This window comes from Ursus americanus, chromosome 12, assembly GCF_024610735.1.
Source record: "Ursus americanus isolate L20-20 chromosome 12, mUrsAme1.1.p, whole genome shotgun sequence".
In the NCBI taxonomy this organism is placed as follows: Eukaryota; Metazoa; Chordata; class Mammalia; order Carnivora; family Ursidae; genus Ursus; species Ursus americanus.
This window is the reverse complement of record NC_142138.1, coordinates 36474502-36486563: the sequence shown is the minus strand read 5'-3', so window position 1 is coordinate 36486563 and position 12062 is coordinate 36474502. Positions and strand designations below refer to the sequence as shown.

Genomic DNA, 12062 nt, shown 5'->3' with positions numbered 1-12062 from the left:
GCATAACTTGACAAGTCACTCCATACCTCTTTGTATCTTTCTTCGTACTTGTTTTGTTTTATAGTGAGTTGTCCATATATTTCTCTCACCCAGGTTATAAGCAATTTTGGAGTAGAAGTGTTTTTTCCCCATATTTGTAAAACCTGTAAAATATTTCACATTATAGACATTCATTAAATATTTGCTGAGTTATATTGATTTTTTCCCTCTCTAATATGCATTTAGAAATATTGCTCTACCAATGACAAATGCCCACTACGTACGTCAATGCCTTCAGTAGAAGAAAAGGCCCAGAAAACATGAAGCTAGTGTAGACTTTGATGACTTCTATAAAATTCAAAAGCAAAACTTTTCCTTAAAATTTCACATTCATAAAATAATGCCTGAAACCTGATAGCTACACACACTGTCTCACACATGCACACAATCTGTTTGAAATATATTCTACCAGAAATGGAAAAAGATAAAAGCAGATCATAGAACAATGAAGGTCTTAGCAAATGCTGGACACAGGATTTAAAGAGACTAAATGTGATTCAATGACAAATACTTATTCAACACCTCTTAGCTGTACAGTGCTGTACTAGGTACTCCGAGGGTACGAAAATGAGGAAGGCAAACATCGGCCTCGACTTGGTTTCACACACTATTCTAGGTCCATAAGTAAAGGGGGAATAACAAAAGATATTCCCGCTCCTTGCCCTCAGAGCTAGACAGGAGAGCCCAACAATTAGCAATTAACATAGTAAGCAGGTATATAGTGGCCGGAAGGGGATACATACAATAGACAAAGGAGAAGCCAATCACAAGTGAGACGGCAGGGCAACCAGGTAAGCAGGGAGATCTGAGTTGGTTTCTTCCGGAAGGTAATATTTGAGTGAGGACTTAAAAGAGAATTTAGCCAAGCAGATATTTGGGGAAGAGCATTCCAGACAAAGGGAATGGTCAGTGCCAAGGGTGAGAGCACGCTTGGCAGGTTGAGGGGCAGGAAGCTGGTCAGGGTGGCTGGACAGCAGCAGGTGGTGGAAGCAGGAGATGTTCTCAGGGTCGGGTGGTATAGAGTCTCCCAGGCCCTTGCATGTGAAAACTGAGTCAAATGGAGATCCACCGCAGGCTCGTTAGCAGAGAAGCAATGTGAGCGGATGCACATTTCAGAAGGCTCACGCTAGCAGTCATGCTGAGGACAGGCTGTAGAGGGGCTAGAAGCAGGGAGACATAGTCAGAGGCTGCTGTATGATCCAGGGGCAACATGAATATGTCTGGTTCGTTGTCTGCTTCCCCCGTCCAACTGCAAGCTCTCTTAGCAAAGACACATCATGTCCCAGGTATCTTTTCCAACACAGGTTTTCCCACAAAGTAGGTGCTTAACACATATATTTTGAATGAATGGATATAACTTCAGTGTACCAAAGAAAATCACTGAAATCCCTGCAAAAGCTTAGGATATAGTGCCCTAGGCCTGCAGAGGAGAGCAAAATCATCTGTCACTCAGAAGGTTTGTAGTGGAGGAAACATTTCAGTAAGACCAGTGGTGATGGCAGTAGTTGGAGTGTTGTGGAAAAGTAAGAATCAGACTGGGGAGAGACCAAATGACACTCGGAGAAGTAGGAGAACTCGGATTTATTTTATGCTGGTGGACCCAGATGAGCTCGTGCTCCAAATTCAGGGCCCCGGGCAACGGGGTTACAGGGCTTTTATAGGGGACTGCAGGCAGTCAGGCTCCAAGGGCTATGCTGACTGCTGGCAGGTGGGTTTAAACTGGAGGTGGGGGGCTGCTTTAGGTGGGAACAGTAGTGCAGGGAGCCTGTGGTGGAAGCCTGTTTACAGACGCAGAAACGGCTGGTTATCTCTTGCTTCCGGTAGGGATTCTGGTTATCTCTAGCTTATTGTTAATAACTTTTCCATCTTCTGGGGCCTCCTGGCCTGGGCCTGCTCTGGTCAATTTCCCTCTTCAGTAGTAAGAATAGTAGCAGGTAGCGTTTATTGAGAACACACCACATCCCAGGCTGTGTGCTAAGGCTTTGCACGCATCAGCACCTGTGAAGACCAGAGAAGGGAATCCCCCGCACAGGACATGCAAAGTTCAGGGTTTGAATAGGTGGCCGGCTAATTATTTTGCTTTGTTGAAAACCTCACGCAGAATACATACTGGGAAATAAAGCTGGAAAGTTAGGTTGAGGCTAGATTGTGGAAGACCTGAAATTGACACATTCTGCAGGTGTTTTGGATATTACTCAAGTTATTGAGGTTTATTTGTTTATTCAGCAGGGGAGTGATAGGTTTAAAGCTGAGCTTGGGAATGATTAATATAACTCCTAGATTACCTCTGGATCATTTAGCTAGAGAATAAAACTAGATGAGCAGTTGTCGCTAAGGTCAAAATTACAGCTTTATCATTTGGAAGCACTGATGTGGAAAACAGAAAAATGACACACCCTGATATTTGTACGAGCCCGTGCAGTTTGCTGAGCCCTTGCCTATGCGTTATCCCGCTTGATCGTCACAGCAGCTCTGCTAGGTGGCATTGTTATCACATTTTATAAATTCAGATGATTTATGCAACAGCGATCGGTGCTCAGTCTGGCCTGTAGTAGATACTCAAGAAACGTAAGCTGAAGTGGGAAAATAAGGAAGTACAGGCTTAGAAAGCCTGAGCGTATTGCCAAAGGTCATAGAGCTGAAAATAAACGACAGAGCCAAAACTTCAAGCCACTTTGTCTGAGTCTACTCTTTGCTCACACCCTAACTGCTTCTCTGCCACCCACCAGAGAGCCTCAGGAGTTCTTGGAAAATGACAGGTAAGGAATCTAGCATAATATACCTAGTTAGCTAACGTTACACAAATCCCAATACGGAGAATATTATTTAGTATTTAATATAAAATTTTATTTTAAGGGTTTCAGACATATACATATACATTTATGTTATATATATGCTTTTGTATGTTATATTTTTATATGTTCGTATATTTTCATGTACTTACGAATGTGTGTGTATATGTATAGGGGTATATATATGTGTGTGTGTGTGTGTATGTAAAATATTAGTTTGCTAACTGGATTAAGAAGTTGTGGTCCATATATACAATGGAATGTTACTCAGCCATCAGAAAGAATGAGTTCTCAACATTTGCTGCAACATGGACGGCACTGGAGGAGATAATGCTAAGTGAAATAAGTCAAGCAGAGAAAGACAATTATCATATGATTTCTCTCATCTATGGAACATAAGAACTAGGAAGATCGGTAGGGGAAGAAAGGGATAAAGAAAGGGGGGGTAATCAGAAGGGGGAATGAAGCATGAGAGACTATGGACTCTGAGAAATAAACTGAGGGCGGCTTCAGGGGGGAGGGGAGTGGGGGAATGGGATAGACTGGTGATGGGTAGTAAGGAGGGCACGTATTGCATGGTGCACTGGGTGTTATACACAACTAATGAATCATCGAGCCTTACATCAAAAACCAGGGATGTACTGTATGGTGACTAACATAATATAATAAAGAAACATTAAAATAAAAAAAATTATTAGTTTGCTAGTATAACATAACAAAAAACTGTAGAGTAGACTGGGTAGCTTAAACAACAGACGTTTATTTTCTCACCGTTCTGGAAGCTAGAGGTCCCAGACTGAGGCGTGGGCAGGTTTAATTTCTACCGAGGCCTCTCTCTTTAGTCTGCAGGCAGCTGTCTTTTCTCTGGGTCCTCGCGTGGTCTTTGTGTGTTTGCTTTCTTTGTGTCTCTTCGCATGTCCAAGTTCTGTCTTCTTACAGAGAAAACCAGTTAAATTGGATTTGGACCAGTCCTAAGGATCTCATTTTGACTTAATTACCTCTTTAAAGGCCCTGTCTCCAAATACAGTCACATTCTGAAGTACTGGAGGTTAGCACTCCAACACATGAATTAGGAGGGACTATAATTCAGGCCATGTCATATTTATTATTATTGATTTATTTATTATTGATTTATTGTTTGCTCACAAGGCTTTTAGAAGTAGTGGTGTCTCTGATCTTCTTTTTTGAATTTCTAAAATGTGTTATTCGTTCATTAAATATTTCCTGGGGAAAATTAAAGCCCTTGGCACAATGACATGGGCACAGTGTGGTTTATCAGTGGACATGGTGTGGGCTTTGGACCCCCGTAACCTTGGTTTTTATTCCAATTCCACTGCCTTTTTTTACCTGCGTGGCCGTGGGCTAGTTACATAACCTTAGTTTCTTCATCCGTAAATTGTGGGTAAGAGGGCTTTCTTAGCAGGTTTGGATGAAGATTAAAAATAATTTATGTAAACACGTCTAGCACAGGGCCTGCCTGGAGCATCGGAGTTCAGTCAGCGAATGTTAGCTCCCTTGTCCGTCGCCGCCCTGAGGGAGCTCCCAGGGCCGTGCTCCCTCAGACACAGGGAGACAGGCACACGGATAATTCCACTGGAACCTGATACATGCCACGAGGGTTATAGACAACAGAAGACTGAGTATGCTTGAATGTTTCCGGTATTAGCTTAACCAGGATATTTCTGTAGTAAATACAATAGGCACCTAGTTTACAATTCTGTTGAACTGTAACTAGCCAAGCTAAAAAAATTTTTTTAATAAAAAAAAAGTTACGTTATATCCAAACTATCAGGGTAAAGAAAAATCTAGTAATTGTAAGCCCAGTTTATCCCACTGCACCAGGCAGCCTCGAAAACTTCCCTCAGGGATCCCCACGTCTTGGCGTGCTCAGCCCTGTGTAATTCCTGCCTCTTTCGACCGTGGGCAGAACGCAGTGATTCCCCCCTAATGAACATAACATGGAGAAAGGGGTGGGATGGGACCTCTGAGGTGGAAGCACGAAAAGACTGTGGCTTTCGTCCTGACTACACCCTGGGGTGTCTCTCCTCCTCACTCTCGTCTCCCTCTCTCCGTTCTCTGTCTCTTTCTGTCATCGCCAGTTACCCTGTAGGGAGGACACCCAGGCAGCCTGTGGAGACGCCCACACCAGTGAGCTGATGTGGAAGCTGGTCTTCTTCACCCCGCCGGCAGCCGCACCAGCAGGATGGGAAGCAGCTTGGCCATTGCCAGTTGAATCTTGGCAGGACTGCGGCCCTAGGCCTCGGCCGGCTGGCGCCTTGAGCCGGAGGCACTCACGCCACACCCGGGTTCTCCACCCTCAAGGACTCTGCGATCCAAAATGGTGGCTGATAGAAGCTGCTAGGTTTGGGGCTACTTTGCCACACAGCAATGGGTAAGTACTACCCCCAACTTGGAACACTTGCATATTTTTCTATTTGCACTTCATCCAAGTGGAATAGTTTCACAATATAATGGAAGTCTATGTTTGATTTCTTTACTAAGGTCTTTGCACTCAGGTATCACACATATATACCTGTTTATATGTTATAAAAATATACCATTAAAAACAGAAGAGGAAATCTAATCAAAGGAAGAGTTTATATAGTTTTCTTTTTACTTAGTAGAATCATTGGGTAAATTATTATTAGACTTCATAGAAGAAAAAATAAGCAAAGATATTTTATTTTTACTCACTAGTAAAAGAGTCAGGCATGGGGGCACCCGGGTGGCACGGTCGGTTAAACGTCCGACTCTTGGCTTTGGCTCAGGTCATGACCTCAGGGTTGTAAGATCTCAGGTTGCGCTCAGTGCAGAGTCTGCTTGAGATTTTCTCTCTCCCTCTGCCCCTCTCCCCCTCACTCCTTGTCTCTCAAATAAAGAAATAAATCTAAGAAAAAAACAAGTCAGGCATGGCATTGTTAAAAAACGCTTTGAGTACCACATAAATAAATCACAACACAATTTGGCATCAGGGCTCTCAAGTGGGATCCGTGCACGGTACTCTGCTCAGATTAAAAAGGTGCTGGAAGAAAGCATAGCAGTGGGATCTCAAGAAAGGAAGGGGCCGTATAACTGAAAGCCGACATATTTAATATTTACTCTACTAGATAAAAATGCAAACAGTTCATCATCCACCTTTGAAAAGATAGGTGCAAAATACATAATAGCATCTACAAGTTGTGTTTATTGGGCACTTTCATGTCTGTTCTTCATTTCTTTTCTATTTGTTCTATGTTGTCTCATAGTTAAGTTATGAAAAAAAGTCAGATTAAATGTTTTTTTGCCCCATTTTACAGATGAAAAATAGAGCTATGATTCCATCACGTTGGGGATGTAGATTGACTAAACCATCTTTCATTTCAACAGTCTGAAATTTTTAGTTCATATGTCATAAGACAGTTGTCTATGTATCCATCTCTCCATCTATCTATCGCCTATTCACCCACTTGCCCCTCTCTCCTCTGTACTTCTCTAAAGGTCAGCTATCTGACAATTGCAACTTCTGAAAGACGATCACGGGCCTGAAGATAGGCAAAATGTTCTCAGCATTGGCTAAAATATCTGCCAAAGACACAAGCACTAAACCCTAGGCTCTGAAATGGTAATACTTAATTTAAGAGTTTTCCAGACTTTCTATGCAGCACCCGTGGGCACTTATTTTAAACACAGTGCTAACAAGTTTGGTTTTGCTCATTTGTTTGTTTCTAAGACCAGAGCAAACTGAGTGAGGAGACCGAGAAATGGGAGTGAGAAAGCCTGGCACTGGGACAGAATTATGTGACAGCAAGGAGGGATAAAGAAGAAATTAAAAAGCAACCGTAAAATCAGAAAAGCAGTTTGGGACATTTTTAAACTTATGATAAACATCGTGACTCGTTTCAAAGTGCTCCGTAATAATAAATACTCGTCATTATCAAACCCCCAACCGTTCACATGTCACATGGTCAAAGAGACAAACTCACCATCGCTGGTATATTTTGAGCATTGACTTTGTAGCAAAAACCATGCTAGGTGTTTTACATACATTATCTCTAATCCTCTCAACCCTCAAGGTTTTGGAGATAGAAAAATGAGACTTCCAGAGTTTAAGCCATTTCCTTAAGGTCACTCAGACAAGTGCTAGTAAGTGAGCCAGGATTCAAACTTAGATTTCTCTGATTGAAAACCCTCCATGATTCTACCCAACCTGAAAGATGCCAATCAAAAATGGTTAGATTAAAAGATTAAAAAGAAATTGTCTTAGTGGAAACTGAATCAGTCCTGTCCTAGCCGTAATTCCCTCAAAGTATCACAAAAGTGAAAGGTTAATTTTTGTATACTTTTTGGTGGGGAGAGGAGTATAGTTTCTACTCCACAGGAACAGGGTATTTTTTAAAAAATTAAACTTGTATAGCAGCAGAACAGGCTGCTTTGTGGGGTAGTGGGTTTCTCATCTCTGAGAATATTGTAGCCATCACTAACATTTTCTAGGGATGCTGAAGTTGTTATTTCTACACAGCGAAGGAAACAGATCGCTAAAGACCTGCCTCATTCTTAAGAATCGTGTCTCAAAAATCCTATTTCATCCTAACATGCAGTATTTCTAACAATTCATAAATGGGGAAGAAAGATTTGCTGCTAGACGAATTACCATTCTTGAAAGCACAAAAATAGTGAGTTCAACCCTCTTGGCAGCTGCATTTAGCTAACCGATTCTTCGTGTCTTTAATTCTTTGGTGTCAAATGGATCACTGCATGTTCCATGCTTAATTACCGAATCTTCATCATCCCCAAATACTTCTGTGCTTAATATTTATTAAAACCCTTTTTTCAGCGAGACAAACCTCATCTACCATCTGAAATCTAATTTTCTTGACGTTTTGTAGATAGTCGTTCTGAACTAATAATATACAGTGCTGTTTGAAATCATCATTCCTTATGTTATACTATAAAATTAATTTTTCCCTTTGATTTTTAATACATTTCTCTTGTTCTATTCAAAGAATGGTAGGGTGCCCTCTTCGTGATAATTTTGACCAGTCATTTTATTTATTTATTTATTTTTTTAAAGATTTTATTTATTTATGTGACAGAGAGACAGCCAGCGAGAGAGGGAACACAGCAAGGGGAGTGGGAGAAGAAGAAGCAGGCTCCCAGCAGAGCAGGGAGCCCAATGTGGGACTCGATCCCGGAACTCCGGGATCACGCCCTGAGCCGAAGGCAGACGCTTAACGACTGCGCTACCCAGGCGCCCCCTTGACCAGTCCTTTTAAATTGCTCTTCAAAACAGACTGAGTCGTGTTTACATGAGCATTTTTATTAAATTTCCCATGATGTTACTTATGATGAAAAAATAACTACTGTGGCGAAAAAATAAAAAAGAAAAAGAAAAAAAAAGCCAAAGGAATATATAATCAAACCTTTTATATCTTACTCAGAATAGATGCAATGAACCTCAATCAGCTTATGTAAGTAAAGATAAATATTTGTAAGATGAGTTTCATTGATTAGTACATTTGGCCATTCACTGCAGGTTTGGCTTCTCTATTAGGATCTGTAGCAGAGCGTGCGGGAGCCTCCATATTCTCAGGAGCACACAAAAATGGTTGGTTTTTTTTTAAGATTTTTATTTATTTATTCGACAGAGATAGACAGCCAGCGAGAGAGGGAACACAAGCAGGGGGAGTGGGAGAGGAAGAAGCAGGCGCATAGCGGAGGAGCCTGATGTGGGGCTCGATCCCAGAACGCCGGGATCACGCCCTGAGCCAAGGCAGACGCTTAACGACTGCGCCACCCAGGCGCCCCCACAAAAATGTTTTAGTTTAAAGTCAGAAGAAAAAAAAATGAACTTTTAGGAAAAAGGAAATGTTTTAATAGATAATATATTCATCTTTATACCAACATGATTATAAAATCGAATTAAAAAAAAAAACTTTAAAAGTGGAAAAGGTGGCCCAAGAAGGCAAAAGAGCCCAGGGCCCATGCAAGATGTGATGTGGTCCAGATTCGCTCATTCAGACAGGATTTACTGAGCTCCCTGCTGCTTGTCAGGGACTGCACTAGAGCTGATGTACGTGTGGGATGGGGAGAAATATGCGATATATGTATGGGGCGGTAGATTGGATAAAATGAAGAGGACCCAGCTTTTGTCCTCAAGGAGCATGTGAATTCCTAATGAGAGAAAAAGTATGGGGATTGCTCTCTCTCTCTCCCTCTGCTCACCCCCACACTGAAGCTGGTACTCTCGCTCTCAAAAAAAGAAAAAAAAAGTGGGTGACTTGATCATCACAATCAGTGTGGGAAGTGGTGTTATAGAGACAAAGTGCAAGGAGGCACTGAGAGGGCAGTAGCCAGCTCTGCCTGGTGGGCGTGGTGGAGGGCAGGGTTCACACAGCACATGGTAGTTACATCGAGTCTTAAGAAATGAGATGGATTAATAAAGGGGAATGAGGGGACTATGTTCCTGGCAAATGGATGGATATGCAAAGGCCTTGGAGCATTAGAGACCCTGGTATTTTCCAGAAACTGCAGATAGTACATGCTGCCTGCACACAGTATATGCAGGTACCCGGGGGGTTGTAAAAAAGGTAGGCTGGGTGCCAGACTGGCCCTGCCAATGAGATTACATTGCATTTTATAGTATTGGGTCTATGTTTCTTAATCTTGGCAATAAATACTTTTACCATTTAGCTCCCATTGGCAGTACCACCCCCTGAGATGCTTTACCAAAAAGCTCTAATGCCAACCATCCAAGTGGACTTGCTTTCCTACTTCGGCTCCTTGGTACCTGTTCTCACTCTAACTGTAATGTACGCTGTCCATCTCTGACGTCACGCACTTCCTCCCGGAAGCCCCCTCCACCCCAGGCAGCACACTTACCCGGTCAACACAGTTCAACACGGAGAAGGACCTTTGAGATTATCGAGTCATTCACCTTCCTTTTGCCGATAAAACTGAGGCCCAGAAAAATCAAGCAACTTGTGCCCATTCCCACAGGAAGAAAAATGGAATGAAATTCATCTGACTTTGGGTGGTACCAATTTCTGTAGCAACTATCTTCACAATACATTTGGTGATTAGTCATGTGCCATCTTGACAAAGCTGGTGTCATCTTTACCGATTTCGTTTTACCATTTGATTTGTTTATACCTTGTCATATTTCTCCAAGTAAATATCATTCCCCTGTGGGCTGAAACTGCCTCTTCTAGTGATTTCCCACAGGACATAAAGCAGTAAGTCCTTAAATAGTTAATAATCTGATTTATGTTTCTCATCATCATGAAATGATTTGCCTATATTGTAGAGATTATTTAATCTATGGCAAGAAAGAAAAAAAAACCCAGCACCTGTCTTACTTTGGTTTTCTAGGAGCAGAGCCTGTGACATAGTTCCTGTGTCCTTGATTTAGTGAGTGTGCGCTTCAGAAAAAAAACCTGCAAGAGGGTGAGAATAGAGACCGGGAAAGAGCAAGGCCGGCCTCGGCCGCTTGATCTACAGGAAGGAGGGCGTTCTGCAGCATTAATCACTCCACAGGCATTGTCCAGCAAGGGGTCAGACAAGCCTTTCCCACCCCCTTGCTCAAAGTGAGTCATTGTGGGCAGCCCCCGGGGGGCTGGGCCAAGAGGCTTATGTGAGTGTAATTTCCTTGGAGAAGGGGCTCTTGTCTGCTAAGGACCATTCTCGAAGTTGGGAGGTGGGGCTTTGTGAATCACTGTGCACAGTAACCACTGCAGCCTGGGAGTGGTGGACCTACTCCATAAAGGGAATCTGGCAGAGCGCCAATACCACCCAGCACCTCTCTCACCTGGGACAAAAACTCCCAACGAACAAAATCAACCTAAGAAAACAAAACAAAGAGCCCATATGATAGAACCAAAGAACTGATCTTCTCCATCTAAGGTCTGGCTTCTTCTGGTTAGATCATAAATTTTCTCAAGTTATTCCCACGCAGCTTTACCTGCCTTGATGTCCATATTGACCCTTAGTCTCACAAAAACAGATTTAATGTACAAACAAATTATTCAATTCTTCTAATGGAGTGGCTTGCTATCTCAGAGGAATGCAATCACCGCTGGGGAAAAAAAATGCCATAGATCATCAGAAATGAGATCATTGCCATGGTTTTGAAGAATAGATACTGCAGTTTTTATATCCTGTCCCCGGATAGCCCCAGTAACTGAGGAAAGTGCCAAGCCCCAAAATAAATCCTCTCCACACTCCCCAGAAAAAACACCAAATAATTTGCCATACAGAGAACAGCAACAAAAAACATAAAAACAAACAAAAAAAGCAAACAAAACCAAAACAATAAAAAAAAAAACCAACTAAGGCCCATATAAATGAAGATTTTTCTTAAAGATCTCATCTGGCACAAAAATGTCTATTGGGTACAGAGGCACAGCTCTGAAATCAAAACACAATCTGCCCAGCAGTGTGGGATCTGGCTGTGTGTGGCAATTCCTACAGACACCCTCCCTTTGAACCTGGAAAGTGATTTTCCTAGTGCTAATCTTAGTTTGAGCCTGGCAATTCGGATTCCATCAGGTCTCTGCTACTGCAAATGGCCTCCGCGTTCTCATTCCCATCTTTCTCTAAAAAGGACGTCTGTGCTTTACTCAAGCCCTGGGCACCTCCGTTTACTCTGGTAAATCTGCGTTGCCTCCAATGGAGTGCGTGGCTCTGCATCTGACTTGGGGATTTTAGAAACCAAAGGGGGCTTTGTGCTTCCAAAAGCTTCGCCTGGTGACGCCAAGCAGCTAGGAAACCGCCTGGATCCATGATGCAGTTTCTTTCTTTATGGTCATCATCTTTACCTGTTGCTCCTGGGTTCATTTGTTATCTTTGTTGTTTGTTTCTTTTTTTTAAAGATTTTTTATTTTTATTTATTAGAGACAGCCAGCGAGAGAGGGAACACAAGCAGGGGGAGTGGGAGAGGAAGAAGCAGGCTCACAGCGGCGGAGCCTGATGTGGGGCTCGATCCCATAACACCGGGATCACGCCCTGAGCTGAAGGCAGACGCTTAACCGCTGTGCCACCCAGGCGCCCCTGTTATCTTTGTTCTTTTGTATACCTCTCACACTGTGAGACTGAGAATAATTCAGCATTCTGTTGGAAAGCTAGAGGGAGGGGTTCTCACAGATTTACTTGAGCACCCGAAAGCTTAGCTGGGATCCCAGCCCCTCTGCTCTTTCCTTTATCAGCCCCCAAGCAGACCAGATGCCAGGCAAACCCCGTGGCTTTGCACACAAGGTT

The 12062-nt window shown here is 42.7% G+C and overlaps 1 long non-coding RNA gene across 1 annotated transcript; it reads left to right on the top strand.

Moving 5' to 3' along the window:
- Positions 1-2696: 2696 nt before the first annotated feature.
- Positions 2697-11498, top strand: LOC123794969 (uncharacterized). The gene is made up of 3 exons (XR_006780287.2): positions 2697-2798; positions 4931-5223; positions 10179-11498. It is a non-coding gene; the product is annotated as an uncharacterized LOC123794969 (long non-coding RNA).
- Positions 11499-12062: the final 564 nt, after the last annotated feature.